At 42.5% G+C, this 17,228-nt stretch overlaps 1 long non-coding RNA gene across 1 annotated transcript; it reads right to left on the reverse strand.

Moving 5' to 3' along the window:
- Positions 1–719: 719 nt before the first annotated feature.
- LOC137219097 (uncharacterized) lies at positions 720–17,218 on the reverse strand. The gene is made up of 3 exons (XR_010940973.1): positions 17,087–17,218; positions 3,855–3,940; positions 720–804 (listed from the first exon to the last, which is right to left on the reverse strand). It is a non-coding gene; the product is annotated as an uncharacterized lncRNA (long non-coding RNA).
- Between the last annotated feature and the right edge of the window lie 10 nt (positions 17,219–17,228).

Consider the following 17,228-nt stretch of genomic DNA (forward strand, 5'->3'; position numbering starts at 1 on the left):
TGTTGGGTCTTTGTTTCTGTGCGAGGGCTTTCTCTAGTTGCGGCAAGCGGGGGCCCCTCTTCATCGCAGTGCGCGGGCCTCTCACTATCGCGGCCTCTCTTGTTGCGGAGCACAGGCTCCAGACGGGCAGGCTCAGTAGTTGTGGCTGACGGGCCTAGTTGCTCCGCGGCATGTGGGATCTTCCCAGACCAGGGCTCGAACCTGTGTCCCCTGCATTGGCAGATTCTCAACCACTGTGCCACCAGGGAAGTCCTGTTTGTTTTATTTTAATGTGCCTGTCAAATGAACAATTTGTCCGTCGTAAAGTTCCCCAAAAGTGGCCAGTGGAGTTTCAAATTGTCTGGTGAAACTGTGCCAGTTAGAAAGATACACAGGAATGAGCATTATAGTGGGAAAGAATGAATGGGGCTGGTGTTTGGTTTGGAGGGGGGCACAGTTTCAGATGGAAAAGCCAACATGAGAACTATAGTGTGACCATCCATAAAAACATTCAGTGTGACCTGCACCTCTGGGACTTGGTCAAAGACCAAGCATCACCCAGCTGGAGTCGGACAAGAGCTCCTGCATCCAGGCAGACAGAACTAAGGTGGTTTCTAAGAGGAGGGGAAAGATACAAAAACACGGGTTACTAAACATAATTTAAATTTGTCCTTATTTCTTAAAATGCCAGTAAAGTAACAGAATATGGATGCTAATGCATGTATATTTGTTTTGGCCACCTCAAAATGTTTACATGCTGTGAAATAAATGCTCATAAAAGACAGCTGGATGGCTTCTAAACTTTCCTCTGAGTTTCTCTTGTGTCTAAAAACAAGAAAAAATATTGGTTACTGTAATTAAAGATAATAATTAGTGTAGTTAGTTAATTGTCTTAGATATAGTAATTGCAGAGAGATATAGGTATATACACAGAATAAGAGGTGATTTTCTGTTTATTTAGAAAAATTATTACAATTTATTCAAATGATAAATTTAATATGACACATATTGTTTTAGTTAATATATGGAAAAGTTAATTATATTTTAAAGCTATATTTAAAAGCTTTAAATTATCTATTTTGTATTTATATATCTACATATGCCTAAATACATACAAATAAAGGAATATTAATAGATCCTTTACTACAATCTGTTACAAAAATAATGTACCAAAGGAGTAAAATTAGAATTCGATCTTTCATGTAAAATGACTAAATTATTTTATGCCCAGATTAGCAGAGGTTCCTTTTATTTTTTTAACCAAATGATTCTCATAACTTTCAGTGCTTTTCTCATACTCTTAAATCATTTTGTTGGAAATTCTCTTGGTTAGTCCTTACCTAATTTCGTTTGTAGTTTAAAATGCTATCACAGATCTAAATTCACCCTTAAAATATAGACCAGTCCAGAAATTAAATCAGCTCCAAAGGCTAAAATACTTGCCCTCACCTTGGCCTGCCAGCTGGTTAAAAAGTAAAAGAACAAGCATGTATACTAATAGTAGATATGCTTTTGGGGTAGTCTGCAAATTTGGAATTCTTTAGACGTGAAGAGTTTTCTAATTTTGACAAAACATATAAATTGGACAAGTTATGAAAAACCTTTTAGCTGATTTGCTGTTACCTAAAGAAATAGCTATAATAAAAGTAGAACTTCATTCAAAGCACCAAGACCCACCACCACCTGGTAATGCTTTTAGCTGACCATTCTGCTACATAAGCAGTGGTAACCAAGACAATTGCTCCTGTAATTGTAAAGAAAAGAGAGGCCTTGGAGGAATTCAAAGAGGCTATTCTTAACTGTCAGAGACAAATCCCTAATTTGGAAAAATGGAAACTGGAAAAATTCAGAAGTGGGGAAAGTTGCATAAGGATAACTTTTGGTGCTCTCAGAATGGCTGACTCATAACATCAAATAATTTAAATTGGAGTTTAGCAAAAATGCTTCATGATATTACTTATAGGAGCAGATACACTGACAATACTAAACAAACAGTGGTGGGGTAACTTTAAAGATATTGACAAAGATGCTTTTAAAACACATCCTACTGCCAACGATGTGATCCTGGTAAATTGTAAAGGTAGGTTACGGACAAGGACCAAATTCCAATCCTCCAAATGGACTTTATACAAATGTCTCTTGCAATGGATTATAAATACTATGTTCTGGTTATTTTCTGGTTTCTTCTCAGAGTAGGTTAAAGCTTTCCCTTGCCAGAGAGCTGTGGCTCTAATTGTAAAAAAAAAAAAAAAAAATCTTTTTTTGCTTGATTTTGTTTTCTGGCCTGGGGAATTTCCACTTATCTCTCTAATAATGACAGACACTCATTTTACTGGCACCATTATTAAGGAAATCTATAATGTTTGCCTTTTAACTCCAAATCTTACTGTTTTTTTTTGTTTTAGTTTTTGTTTTTTTTTTTTGCTGTACGTGGGCCTCTCACTGTTGTGGCCTCTCCCGTTGTGGAGCACAGGCTCCGGACGCACAGGCTCAGCGGCCATGGTTCACGGGCCCAGCCGCTCCGCGGCATGTGGGATCTTCCCGGACCGGGGTATGAACCCGTGTCCCCTGCATCGGCAGGCAGACTCTCAACCACTGCGCCACCAGGGAAGCCCAAATCTTACTGTTTTTATCATCCACAGTCCTTAAGAAAAGTAGAACTAATGGAATTCTAAATACTGAAATTAATAAGCTCCCTTAAACTTCCATGGCCTAAAATATTGCCATTGGCTTTAAGATGTATAAGATCAACCCCCTCTGGGACTCGCAGTTTATCTCCTTATGAATTAATAAATTTCTGGTCCATGCCTTTAAAAATTTCACCCTCAATCTAAATTCTATCCTACTGCAATGAAATATGATCAAGTACCCAAGGAACACATACAGTACCTCCAGCTTTATCATCAATGGTTACAAGCTACATTTCCAAACCACTCACTTCTCATTTGCAACAGTGTTCTGGAAAAGATACCTGAGATAAACTGCCCTTGAACTTAGATAAAAATGACCTATTAAGGTACAGTTAAAAACAGACCAACAGAATTCCAAAGTATTGATCCTTAGGTTAATATTTCCCACCTCAAAAGATAAACACTTCCTTCTGACTACTGGATGTCCACTCCACTGGAAATCTTAAACTGAGATTCTTAGGAATCTTCCAGAAGTTGCTGACTTCAGAAGTGGACAGCTTCTGCTCAAGACTTCAGATCAAGATTAACACTCTGCTATTGGGACTTCCCTGGTGGTCCAGTGGTTAAGACCGCACGCTTCTACTGCAGGGGGTGTGGGTTTGATACCTGGTCAGGGAACTAAGATCCTGCATGCCGCCCAGCCAAAAAAAAAAAAGATTAACATTCTGATATCAATTTATCAACTTATGTCAATTAAACAACTAACAGCATCGATTCTATTTAAGAGGATAATTTAATTACTTTGTTTTCCTGAAAAGGAAAGTACTACTTTACCTTTGGTTTGGAGATGTCTTAGAAGGATTGAAAGTCATTTTGTTTCTGATAATTGCCTATTTGACAGTTGGCTAATGTATCATGTCCTGAGTCTTTTAAAAAAAGATTTAGATGTGTTATTTCTTTATTTTATTATAATTATTAATTATTTATTATATTTATTTTTGGCTGCGTAGGGTCTTAGTTGAGGCCCACAGGCTCTTTGTGGTGGCACGCGGGCTTCTCTCTAGTTGTGGCGTGTGGGTTCCAGAGCGCGTAGGCTCTGTAGTTTGCGGCACACGGGCTCTAGTTGAGGTGTGCAAGCTCAGTAGTTGTGGCACACGGGCTTAGTTGCCCCGCGGCATGTGGGATCTTAGTTCCCTGACCAGGGATCGAACCTGTGTCCCCTGCATTGCAAGGCAGATCCCTTACCGCTGTACCCCAGGGAAGTCCCCACGTCCTGAGTCTTAAATATGACTGTACAGCCATTGTCACATCAGATAGTTCAACCATTCATCCTGCAACAAGAGGAGAGGAAAAGATTAACTTCAGCTTAACTGCAGACTACACTCAATGCACACTCTTCTGCTCTTAGCAAAATCTCTGGAGGAAATCTGGATTTCCTGAATTAACGTCCTGTGGTCTGACTTTGTCTGTCCTTGCTTGGCCCAAAGATTGGGGCTGGGGGTGGCGCTGAGAAAGAAAGAAAGCAGTCCCTGGCGTCCGGAACTGATCTGACATTCAGAGCAAGACCTCAAAGTTATTGCAAGCTGCTCTGATGCTGACAGCAGGACCCTGTTCTCTTCTTCGACCAATAAGCCCACAGAGTAAAAACCTCACAGTTACTCTGAGATCATGATAAAATGAAACAAAACAAGATCACTCCATCATTTTACCTAATCACAGACAAAAACAAGGTCACTGTGTTACTCACAAAATACCCAATCACAGAATCGCTGCCCCCATTCCCCATCCCCTGCAAATTTCTGACAGCATTAAATCTAGATGTAGGCCCTGCTTCCTTGGACTTCTCCCAGATTAGCCAACCAGAACCCAAATGCCCTGATAGAGTCTTTCTAACACTCGTCTTGAGACACTCTGTTGGTCCCTGAGTGTTCTCCCTGGCTGCAAAGATCAATAAACCCGCCTGGCCACCGCAGCTGTGTTCCTGGTGGCCTCTGGCTGGAGGGCAGCGACAGTGCCCACCATTTAAAATTCTTGGCCCATATAGCAAAACAGTTCTGTGTCTGGCGATGTATGTTGTTCAGTGTTGCTTTCTTTTATAACAGTTGTACTTCTCAGGTGCCCATGTCTCTCCCTTGCCCACTCTGGTCTCTCCCTTTTTGCAAGAGGCATTTCAAGAGACATAAAAAGACATACAAAGTTTTAAAAAGCAAGGTAATTGGGAAAAAAGTACCATAAAAGGAAGAGAAATAGTGCTGAGTCAGAGGCCAGATTAACACAGAATGAACATTGTGAGACCTTGTGTTCTTTCCAAATGACAAAATTTGGTGGTAAATTTCCTAGAAGTAAAGGCAAGGAGTGAAGTACAATTTGTTATGCAATTCTGTACCTGTACAATTTTGAAAATGAACAAGTGGCTTGGGGAAATTGCCCCTGTTCTGGTAATGATCCCTTAGAGGAATGTTTCCTGCAGGATCCTGTTACAGTGAATACTATCCACATTATTCACAAGGGAAAATTCAATGACAGGTTTCAGGAAGCTATTTCTTGCAACATCCTTCTAAAGAGCTGGTTTAGGATCCACCGAGCTGAGGACTGTCTTCCCCTCCTGGCCAGGCTGTACATGGCCTCTCGCGATCACACCGTGTAGGGCATCACGGGGCTCCCTGCCACGAGGGCCAGTGTCACAGTAACCCATAGCTGCAGGTCACAGCAGGAGCACCTGTTTCATGGTGATGTCAGAGGGTCTCCAGTCCCATAAAGGGGACTTTACCCAGGCTCTCGCATAACAGCAGGCAGAAGTCAAAATGCCAAAGCTCCGTTCTGTTAAAGACGCTTTATGAGTGGCCCCAGAAGTGTGGTCAAGGTTAAGACGGTGAATTTTATGTTATGTGTATTTTACCTCAATTAAAAAAAAAAGGTGGTCTAAAGACTCACTTTCTGAAAGTCTGTTTTAATCCAGTGTTACAACCTAAAGTATCTAAAGGAATGAATGAACTGCAGAAATAATATAAAGAATATTATTTCTTGCGGCGGAGCATTTGATAATTACCAAGTGGTAGAGAGTTCAGACTGAGGTCTTCTGACCAAATCCTGGAGTGTGGATATTCTGTGTTTCTGATAAGAAGACAGCATATTCTGTGAAGCAACTATTCAACGCTGGTCCACGAGAGAATCACCCAGGGAGCTTTTAAAACTACAGATGCTACCACATTCGGGGATTCGTACTTCATTGGTCTGTGACGGGGCCCAGTACTGTTTTAAAAGTTCTTCAGGTGATTCTTGTGCAGACAAGGTTGAGAATTATTGCTTTGAAGTCAGCAGAGCTTGAGGAAAGGCTGATTTTTATTTATTTTTTTAATAAAAGTTAAGCAACACAACCAGGGCATGTGCGTGGATTAGAGGACAAGGGATTGCCTGTGTCTCTCTGATATAATTTCCATCTTCTTGTTCTTAGTTGAATCCTCTTAAATGACAACTTTCTTTGCTTATATTGGGTATAACACTTTAGAGTTTGCAGATCACTGTCACTTGATTTGCATAGCCACCTTATGAGATAGGATGGGTATAATAATCCTTATTTTCTAGGTGAAGAAAATCTCCTTCATTCAGCCTGAAGGCACCAATTAACCAACTAGCCACCTAGTGTGGGCGAGGAACGAGATAGAGATGCCTCACTGATGGCCCATATCCTAAAATCCTGTGACACAGCCCACTGTCACTAGCTTGGGTGGGTGTTCCCCACATCACAGCGGCCCTTGGCCATTTGGTCCACTAAAGGAACCAGTGTCGTTCCATGGGTGCGCTGGAGTATTCTTTTAGGCCCTGCACACACTTTGCATAACAAAATATTAATGGTATATACAAGTCTGCTTTGAGAAACGGACTGTAACCCAAAAAATGTCAGAGTGGAGGAAAAAAGCACACAGACTCTATTTCATCAATTGTGAGGTGCATTTTTATTTTATGGACAAATAAGAAGTTTTAGAAACCCTACCATGTAAACAACAAAGCGCTGTTGACTGTAAGGCATCCTGATTTTATCTTCTTTTTTTTTTTTTGCGGTACGTGGGCCTCTCACTGCTGTGGCCTCTCCCAATGTGGAGCACAGGCTCCGGAGGTGAAGGCTCAGCGGCCGTGGCTCACGGGCGCAGCTGCTCCACGGCATGTGGGATCTTCCCGGACCAGGGCACGAACCCGTGTCCCTTGCATCGGCAGGTGGACTCTCAACCACTGCGCCACCAGGGAAGCCCCTATCTTCTTATTTTTTTAAACTTTTTATTTTATACTGGAGTATAGCCAATTAACAATGTTGTGATAGTTTCAGGTGCACAGCAAAGTGGCTCAGACATACATATACATGTATCCGTTCTCTCCCAGACTCCCCTCCCATCCAGGCTGCCACATAACATTAAGCAGAGTTCCCTATGCTATACAGTAGGTCCTTGTTGGTTATCCTTTTTAAATATAGCAGTGTGTACAAGGACATCCTGATTTTAGAGATGTTAGAATGTGGAAAAAATAAGGGCATCTTAGAATCAATAAAATGGGTACTTCTCCCCGTCTCCTCTTTTTATGCTCCATAAAGAATGTGGTCCATATTTTCCCAGGACCCAATAGCCCAGAATTAAAATGGGGTTGATGCGACTCCAAGTACCTGCATTTTAGGAGGCCTGCTCCCTCCCCATCTCCGTCATTTCTGGGAGTCTCCACAACACCTCGGCCTTCCCACTTGGCTTTGTTTCAGCCTCTCCTGTGAGGCTGCTGCGGTTCTGAGGGATGCCCTCCCCAGGCAGCCTCTGAGAGCGCTTTAGCTCAGCTTGTCGGCAGTCCCTCGAAGGCTCATCCCAGAGGACTTTTCAGTGCTCATTTCAAATGCCATATCTGAGAAGTCGAATTCACCATCACTCCCCCCCCCCCCACACCCCCCGTCATCAACAGTAAGAAAGGACATCGCCATGCTAAGGCAAGGTTTTGGATTTTCTTTAACTCAAGCCGGGATCCCTGCACTACCTTTAGATATAGGGTCTAGCTCACATCGTGAAGTGCCATGTTGAAATGGATGGATGGACTTCAGGACCCAGTAGGCTCTCGATTCTGCAGCCCAAAGAAAGCAGCACAAACATACCCTCAACTCGAGGGAGGTCTAAGTGTGGAGGGAAGAGGGGCAGCTCCCCCTCCCCCAGCCCAGCACCTGCCGTTGCCTTTGCTGTCCTCAGCTGTCTGCTTGACCATGGGCTGTGGCCGCCAGGGGGTGGTGGTGAGCTGAAGAGAGCTGAAGAGACGTGCCTCCTCCCACGGCCCTGCAGTTCCTGGAAGGTGCCCATTGCATCCTGTTTCTGTGTCCTCCCTCTGCGCAGAATGGTGACACCCACATCTGAGTGCACCTTCCAAGGTGCCGCTCATACTTGGCTCCCTCAGACTTTCCTGACCATTTTCTCCCACGTTCACTGTCCTCCGGACGCTGCCACGCCGGGTAGCCCTTCTTTGTGGATTTCCTCATACTCTCCACCAGCGCCATCCAGTGGAAATACAGACGGTCCCTAACTTAACGATGGTTTGACTTTACGATGGTGCGAAACCCCTTCTCATCCAGTGGAAACCTGCTTTGAATATTTAATTTTGCTCTCTTCTCGAGCTAGTGATACGCCGTATGACACTCTCTCCTGATACTGGGCTGGGTGGCCAGTCAGCGGCTCTCAGCCAGACACGCGGTCTCCGGGGGTAACCAACCGATGCACTACCACCGTTCGGTGCCAGACAACCATTCTGTGTTTCACTTTCAGTACAGTATTCAGTACATTACATGAGGTAGTCAACACAATTATAAAATGGGTTTTGTGTTAGATGATTTTGCCCAACTGTAGCCTAATGTAATTGCTCTGAGAATATTTAAGGTAGGCTAGGTGTATTAAATGCATTTTCAACTTACAGTGAGTTTATGGACATAATCTCTCCAAAGTCGAGGAAGACTAGTATAATGCTAGCCACCTGTTTAATTTTAATTGTTCTAATAGCCGCATTAAAAAGTAACTTTAATAGTATGTTTTATTTAACCCACTATATCCAAAAATTATAATTTCAACATGTAAATCAACTTAAAATGATTAATGAGATATTTTACAAGATTTTCTGTCCCTACTAAGTCTTTGAAATCTGATGTATACTTTATACTTAGAGCACGTCTCAATTCAGATCCTAAGTTTTCACTAGAAATACTTTAACCTGTATCTAGATTTCAAAACATTTACAGTTGAAAAAATTGATTTACATACCCAAATCATCCCAAATATACCTAAAAGATTTCAATGACTGAATTGAGTATCAGTTTAAAAACTTAAGCTAATTAAAATGAAATAAAATGAAGATTTGAGTTTCTCAGCTGCACTGGCCTCACTTCAGGTTCTCCGTGGCCACATGTGGCTGGTGGATCCCACGTGGCACAGCTCAGTTCTAAACCATAGGCTTCCTGAGGGTGGGGATTGTTTCTTTGCCTTCTCAGAGTCGTACATGGAGCCCAGCACATAGAGGTAACGAAATGTTTGTTGAATGAGTGACTAACAGAGTTGGGACTTCTAAGAAAGGTAAAAGCAAGAGGATAATAACGTATTTATAGATCAAAGGCTGCCTGGATCAGTTCAGTTCACCAGGGCATTTCTCTGGAATACAGCTCCTTCACCTAAATCCTTTTAGATTTTAGAGAACTTTCTCCCCAGCACCAACCCAGCTCTTGTTTCCGCCCACTCATTTGGCTTCTGAGAGCTTCGAGAGCTTGGTTTTTCAGATCCCCGGGGCTGAGAGGTAGAAACAGATTTCACTTCTTCCCCAGATGTTTCCAGCTAGAGGCTCTGCATTTCCCAGGTCTCAGAGCACCTGGCAGGCCAGGTGGGCAGGAGTGGGTGGAGCCACCCTGGCAGCCCCTTGAAGGGTGGTCCAGCAGGATTCTGTGCTCCAGCTGCAGCTAAGGCCAGTGGAAGCATCCGTCCTGTCAACGATGACCCTTAGGGACAAGGGAGCAGAGAAGACCAGGGGGACATGTCCTCCGAGTCAGTCTCTGTAGATGGGAGCCCAGTGGATGTTTAGGTCCTTTCTTCCAAGCCAGAAGGTGCTTCTTGGAAGGTGGGTGGAGGACAGCCAAAGACACGAAGACGGGAGGATCGTTCACTCCATCAAGGTCAGTGTGGGAGGAAGTAGCGTGAAGGTTTTAGTGTTAGAAGATGAGGTCACATTAATCTCTCCAGGTTCTGAGGGAATTATTAATCCTTGAATCCCCTGCTCATGTTACACACCTGAGGGCCATCCTGTCTCAGAGACCAGGTGACAAAGTTACAGGAGCAAGTTAGGAAATTCGAGAGGGTCCCAAAACCAGGCTAAGGAATTTTAAATACTCTCTCCGCTAAGAGGAATAATTAGAGCCTGGCCCGGCACCTCCCTCATCAAGCTTTATCCAGTTTTGCTGAGTCATTCAGCATCTCCTGCAAGTTACACAGGCACCTTCTGAGCTCCTTTGTTCTTCTGGGGTGCCTCCTGAGTTTGCACCTTAGGGAAGCTGTGGGCCTCCTTCTGAAACAGAAGAATATTGTAGAGACAGAGTGAATGGCGGGGCCTCCTGAGGGACAGGGGTGGCTGGGTGGCAGTGAGGGGAGTGCAGCAGAAAGAGCATAGACCTTCGGGAGAGCCAGGGCCAGGCTGCGTTCCAGCCTTTCCTAGCTATGTGAGCATGAGAAAGTTGCTTAACCTCAGTGTGCCTCAGTTTCCCCTTTTTGTTGCAAAGAAGTTGGAAGAAAAGCTGAGATTTAGTTCACAGATGCTGTCTTCTTTGTCATATTAACCCCACAGAGCACAGCTGTCACGGGCCTCCCTGGGCAGTCTGTGTGTTCGGTGCCTGTGCTCTGATGGATTCCAGACCTTGAGTCAGGCTCTTCTCCTTCCCCACACTCAGGGCCTAAAGGAGAATCTCTGCCTGCAGAAAGCCAGCTGCTCCTTCCAGCCCAGGGCAGAACTGACCCCGGAGCCCTGGAGAGTTCCAGGCGTCCTTTAAGGCCTCAGCTGCCCACTTCTCTTCAGTAAGTTCCCTTGCACTTGCCCCAGTTGGATGTTCTCTTCTGCTGTCAGGGTCACTGAAGGGTAGTACCCTTGCCCAGTAAATGGGTCCCCAACTTAGGAGGGGAGTTGGGGCAAATGCTGTGATTACCTCTGCTTTGAAGAGCTCAACTAGACCTCTCACCTGCTATACCTAACCCTGAGGTTGCTCTCCACTGCCCTGCCAGGAAAGTACCAGCCTGGTATGGAGGCCTCATGGCCAGCTGGGCCCCTTACTGCTCTCAGCTGCAGCAGCTGGCCTGGTCCCAGCCCCAGATATGTCTGATTGCCAGGTAAAGGCTGGCCAACACCTGCTGTGTCTTGTCTTTTTCCCTCCTGGCTACCTGGACTCTCCAACTGGCCCTGCTGCTGCCAGGAGATTTAAAGGGCCAGTGCCATGGTTTTTCTCTTCTCAATGTTTCACTTTTTCTCCTTTTGGAAACCAGACATTTGAGGTCTAGGACATTCAAAAGCAACCATATATATGGGGGAATTTAGAAAGGCACCACACAGACCTTACATGTACATCTCAGACTGATCCCTGACACAAAGACACCATATAACAATTGAAACACACACACACACACACACACACACACACACACACACACACACATACACTACAGCAACTTCTGGAGAAGGGTGAGAATCTAATCTTCTGAGTTACCACATTATAAGATTCAAATATTCATTTTTTAAAAAAATCACAAGGCATACAAGAAATAGGAAAGTATGGCCCATTCCAAGGGGAGGGGGGTGGTAAATCAGTGGAAACTATTTCTGAGAAAGACCAGATGGTGGACTTACTAGACTTTAAGTCAACAGTCTTAAAGATGCTCGAAGAGCTAAAAGATGTGGACAGAGTTAGGAAAACAATGAGTGGAACTACCATATGACCCAGCAATCCCACTACTGGGCATATACCCTGAGAAAACCATAATTCAAAAAGAGACATGTACCACAATGTTCATTGCAGCACTATTTACAATAGCCAGGACATGGAAGCAACCTAAGTGTCCGTCGACAGATGAATGGATAAAGAAGATGTGGCATATATATACAATGGAATATTACTCAGCCATAAAAAGAAATGAAATTGAGTTATTTGTAGTGAGGTGGATGGACCTAGAGTCTGTCATACAGAGTGAAGTAAGTCAGAAAGAGGAAAACAAATACCATATACCAACACATATATGTGAAATCTAAAAAAAATGGTTCTGAAGAACCTAGGGGCAGGACAGGAATAAAGACGCAGACGTAGAGAATGGACTTGAGGACACGGAGGGGAAAGGGTAAGCTGGGATGAAGTGAGAGAGTGGCATGGACATATATACACTACCAAATGTAAAATAGATAGCTAGTGGGAAGCAGCTGCATAGCACAAGGAGATCAGCTCGGTGCTTTGTGACCACCTAGAGGGGTGGGATAGGGAGTGTGGGAGGGAGACGCAAGAGAGAGGGGATATGGGGATATATATATATACATATAGCTGATTCACTTTGTTATAAAGCAGAAACTAACAGCATTGCAAAGCAATTGAACTCCAATAAAGATGTAAAACAAAAACAAAAATGAGTGTAAAAAATGGAAATATCAAAAAAGATATAGAAAACATAAAAAAGGAACCAAAAGTACATTTTAGAACTGAAAATTACAATAACTGAAATGAAAAATTCACTGGAAGGATTCAAAGGAAGTTTCAAGAAGGAAGAAGAAAGAGTCAGGGAATTCCAAGTAGGATAAATTCAAAGAGATGCACACCAAGACACATTATAATCAGACTATTGAAAGACAAAGACAAAGAGAGATCTTAAAAGCAACAAGAAGGAAGTAACTCATCACATACAAGAGCTCTCCAAAAAGATTATTATCAGATTTCTCTTAGAAACCTTGGAAGCCAGAAGCAGTGGGTTGACATATTCAGAGTGATAAAGGAAAGAAAAACCTGTCAGCCAAGAATCCTATATCTGACAAAACTGTCCTTCAACTATTAAGTAGAAATTAAGACATTTCCAGATAAGTGAAAGCTGAGAGAGTTTTTTTATCACTAGACCTCCCCTACAAGAAATGCTAAAAGGAGTCCTTCAGGTTGCAATGAAGAGAGACTAGAGAGTTATGTGAAGCCATGTGAAGAAAAAAAGACTCCTGGAAAAGGTAAATACACATGTAATGATAAAAGCTAGTACTATTATAACTTTGTTTTATAACTCTCTTTTTGTTTTATATATAATTTAAGAGATTAGTCCATTAGAAAATAATTATTAGTCTATGTTTTTTGACACACATGTATAAAGATGTAATTTTGTGACATCAATAATCAAAGAGAGGGGACAGAGCTGTATAAGAGCAAAGTATTTGAATGCTATTCGAATTAAGCTGGTAGATATTCAAATTAGAGTGTTGTAATTATAGGATGTTGAATATAATCCCCAATGGTAACTACAAGGAAAAATAGCTATAGAATAAACACAAATAAAAATGAGAAGGAAAATGAAAAGTTTCATGACAAAACATCAACTACACATAAAAGATAGTCATGCAGGAAATGAGGGAGAAAAAACTATAAGGTAAATAGAGGACAAATAGCAAAATGATAGAAGTAAGTGTCTCATCAATAATTTATTTAAATGTAAATGAATTAAACTCTCTCATCAAAGGCAGAGATAAGCAGAATGCCTTAAAAAACCATGATTGAACTACATGATATCTACAAGAGTCAGACTTTAGATCAAAGGCCTAGATAGGTTGAAAGTGAAAGGATGGAAAAAGATATTCCAAGCAAACAGTAACCAAAAGAGAGCAGGGCTATACTAATATCAGACAAAATAGACTTGAAATCAAAAAATGTTATAAGACAGAAATAAGAACATTATCTATTACAGAGTGTTCAATAAAGCAAGAAGATATAAAAATTATAAACATTTACACACCTAATAACTGATCAAAAACTGACAGAATTGAAGAGAGAACTAGTTCTACAATAATAGTTGGAGACTTAAACACCATGCCACCATGCTTTCAATAATGGACAGGACAACCAGACAGAAGAAAAGTAAGGAAATAGAGGACCTGAACAACATAATAAATGAACTAGATTCAGCAGACATATTAGAACATTCAACCCAACAACAATAGTGTACACATTATTCTCAAGCGCACATGGCACAATCTCCAAGATATGTGGGGACACAAATAAAGCATCAGGAATTTAAAAAATAGATATCATATCAACTATCTACTTCAACCATAATGGGATGAAGTTAGAAATCAATAACAGAAGGAAACTGGAAAATCCACAAATTTGTGCAAATTAAACAAAACATTTTAAATAATGAGTCAAATAAGAAATCACAGGGGAAATTAGAAAATACTTAGAGATGAGTGAAAATGAAAACACAGAATGCCAACACTAATGGAACACAGCAAAAGCACTGCTAAGGGGGAAATTTACAGCTAGAAATGCCCACATTAAAAATAAGAGGATCTCAAATAAACATCCTAACTTAATAAATTAAGGAACTAGGGAAAGAATCAAACACAAATCTAGCAGAAGAAAGGAAATAATAAAGATTATGGCAGGGATAAATAAAAAAGGGAATAGAAAAACAGTAGAGAATATCAATGAAAAGGTTCAGGAAATTTCTTTGAAATGTTTAACAAAATTGACACACCTTTAGCTAGACTGACTAAGAAAAAAGGGAGAAGATGCAAATTACTAAAATCAGAAACGAAAGATGGGACAGGACTACTGATTCTACAGAAGTAAAAATATCACAGCAGAATACTACAAACAACCATATGTCAACAAATTGGATAATCTGAATAAAATAAATATGTTCCTAGAAACACAAAACCTAACAGGACTGAAACATGTAGAAATAGAATTCCACATGTTATTTATTTTAAATTTAATTGCTTTCTAAATTCTTGAAGCCTTGGTTTGTATTTATTTATTCTTAATACTATAGACATGTAGAAAATTTATTTTCTCTATTCCACTATCACAGAAGCTAATAAATAATGATTTTTATTTTTTATTCAGATTAAAAAATATTCTTTACATCGTGGATTACCAAAGTTTACCCAGACAATATTTTGAAAACCTTTAAAAAAATTAGTATATGGTAGGACACATTTTAATACTACTGTTGGTATTTATTTAGTGTGTTGTTTTGTATTCTGTGGCTATTTTATACAGAATTTTTAATTTACTTTGAGAGTTCATAATGTCAGCAGTATAGCTGGAAGGATGGAATGCAGTGCAGAGTCAGACTAGAGACCAAATTCTCAACTGAATATTGGATACAACATGTTTTGATGTCCTGCACAGTGTTCTCTAAAATATTAGAACTTATCAACACGCTACAGTCAAGAGAGAGCACATGTAAATCCAGAAGATGTGGCCACATAGGCGCTGAATTTCAGCGTGGCAACCACTGGCTGCATCACGCCCTTCAGCCCACTCTCCAGTTTCCCAAGTCCCCACTGCTTGCTACTGCCTTTCTCACACCCACTGCACCTACGGGTGTGACCCCTGGGCCTGGGGGCTGAGTCTGACAGCCTGCTCGGCCAGCCCTCCTCATCCTCCTGCAGAATTGTCCTCTTCCTCCTGAAGGGGTCACCTGTGCTCTGGGCGTCCCTATGTCTGCAGTTCCTTGTCCTACCAGGCACTGCCTCTTTCTCCTGCCTTCAACCCCTCTCCCTCTTAGTCCCTCTCAGTGTTTGAACACTTAAAATCTCTTCCATATTTTAAAATCTGTCCTTGTATTTTCCAGCCTTAAAAAAAAAAAGAATGAATGGATGAATGCTAATGTAATAATACCTGTTCTACATATTTTAAATATTATGACTGTTTAATGTTAGTTTAAGAAAATCATTTTCTCAGTGGAATCTGGTCATGTTTCTTTTCCAAGCTCAAGATGTGTAAAACTCAGAATGACAACTTCTTTATATTGTGAAAAATATAACTATTGAGGGCCCGCACTTTTGTGTGTGAGTGGCCACCATCGCCTCCTTGTGGGCAAACCGAACTAGGAATCCACCTGACCCTGAGCTGCATGCTGAGTCTGGACCTCAACCTGGAGCCCTGAGGACTGGCAAGGTCAGAATGGCTGGAAGCATCTGCCATGGGGACTGAGCTCTGCTGGTCTCTGGTGACACAGTCTCCCAGCTCCCCAACTTAGCAGAGATGTGCAGACTCTGACTCTGTGACTTAACAGGGATTAGATAGAATATATCTGCTTTCCTCAAACCCCCACTCCATACTCTATCTTGGTGGTCAGAAACCTTCATTGAATACTGGGTTCATACCTTTCTATCCTTGTAAAGTGTTAGCTAATTTTAAACTTATTTTTCTGTAGTGTACCAACCTTGCATTTTAACTTGTAAAATCCATTTGCTTTTAAAAGTTCTTCTCATCTCTTTTCATATATCCATTACCTTGTAATATACTTTAAACAAGGGAAAAGTGAACCCAGACCAACCTTGTCCTATTCTCCTCATTCTGAAATAACGTTCAAGCTTCAAAGAGGAAAGTTGGCAGGTAGGACATTGTTCTTGAGGAGGTTGTATCACAGAGCGTCATCAAAGGCCACCTGAGCCACCCTCTCCTACACAAAACCACACGCGGGTCAGGAGCCAAGGATCAGGGCAGGAATCCGTGGACCTGGGCAGCCAAGGTGTGCTGGGCCCACTCTGCCTGTGGTCCTGTGCCAGTCCTCCAGGCTCCTTGCTGGTCCCCCCTTCTGGCCCCGCTTGCAGCAGGAGAGGCTCCTAGCTGCTCAAAGGACAGCCCTCTCCCCCCCCACTCAGATCCCTCTGTGACCACCACAATCCAGGTCACTGACCCAGTCAACCCAGTCAACGTGAGGGTCATCCAGCTGGCTGTCGGGACATCTCTGGACTGCACCTGGATATCTTCTTTGCTGGGCCTGGTTCTGAATTTAGAGTCACTATTTAGGCCATAAAGCTACTCGATTAATTAACAGTTGGTCATTATCACTCAGGCATACGACTGAAGGGACGAGTCCTCCATAGTCCCCGAAAGGAAAGCACTGACCACATTTACTTTTTCTGTACCTTGTCGTGGGTGTTTCTTGTATACCATTGATAGTCTGTTCTAGAAGATATGCTGCTGTCAGGGATTATAAAGAGTTGGGGGAGCGTTAGGATTGCTTGGAGTCCTCATCTTCCTGTGCTAGTGGCTCGTTTAAAGTTTCGATACGAGGGACACCACTCTTTGGACTTAACTTGGCAGTCAGAGCCTTCCAGAGCCCGGGGGAACTCGGCAGCCCAGGAGCAAGCCTGAGCGATTCCTGGGAGGGCAGGGGAGGTGGAAGATTCGTGCTCTTGTGATTCAGGCTTGTTCCCCGAGCGCACTGCCAACTCCCCCGATTTACCTGAGATCTGACTGGGGACGGGAACCAGGCTGCCCTCAGCGTCCTGGCGCCCAGAGCTCGGCTCCCGAGTCCCCGCGCCTGGAGGGGGACACGGACTATTTCCACTGCTCTGGGCGCAGATACCGCGCTGAGGACCCCGGGT

The sequence above is a fragment of the Pseudorca crassidens genome, chromosome 2 (assembly GCF_039906515.1).
Source record: "Pseudorca crassidens isolate mPseCra1 chromosome 2, mPseCra1.hap1, whole genome shotgun sequence".
Classification (NCBI taxonomy): domain Eukaryota; kingdom Metazoa; phylum Chordata; class Mammalia; order Artiodactyla; family Delphinidae; genus Pseudorca; species Pseudorca crassidens.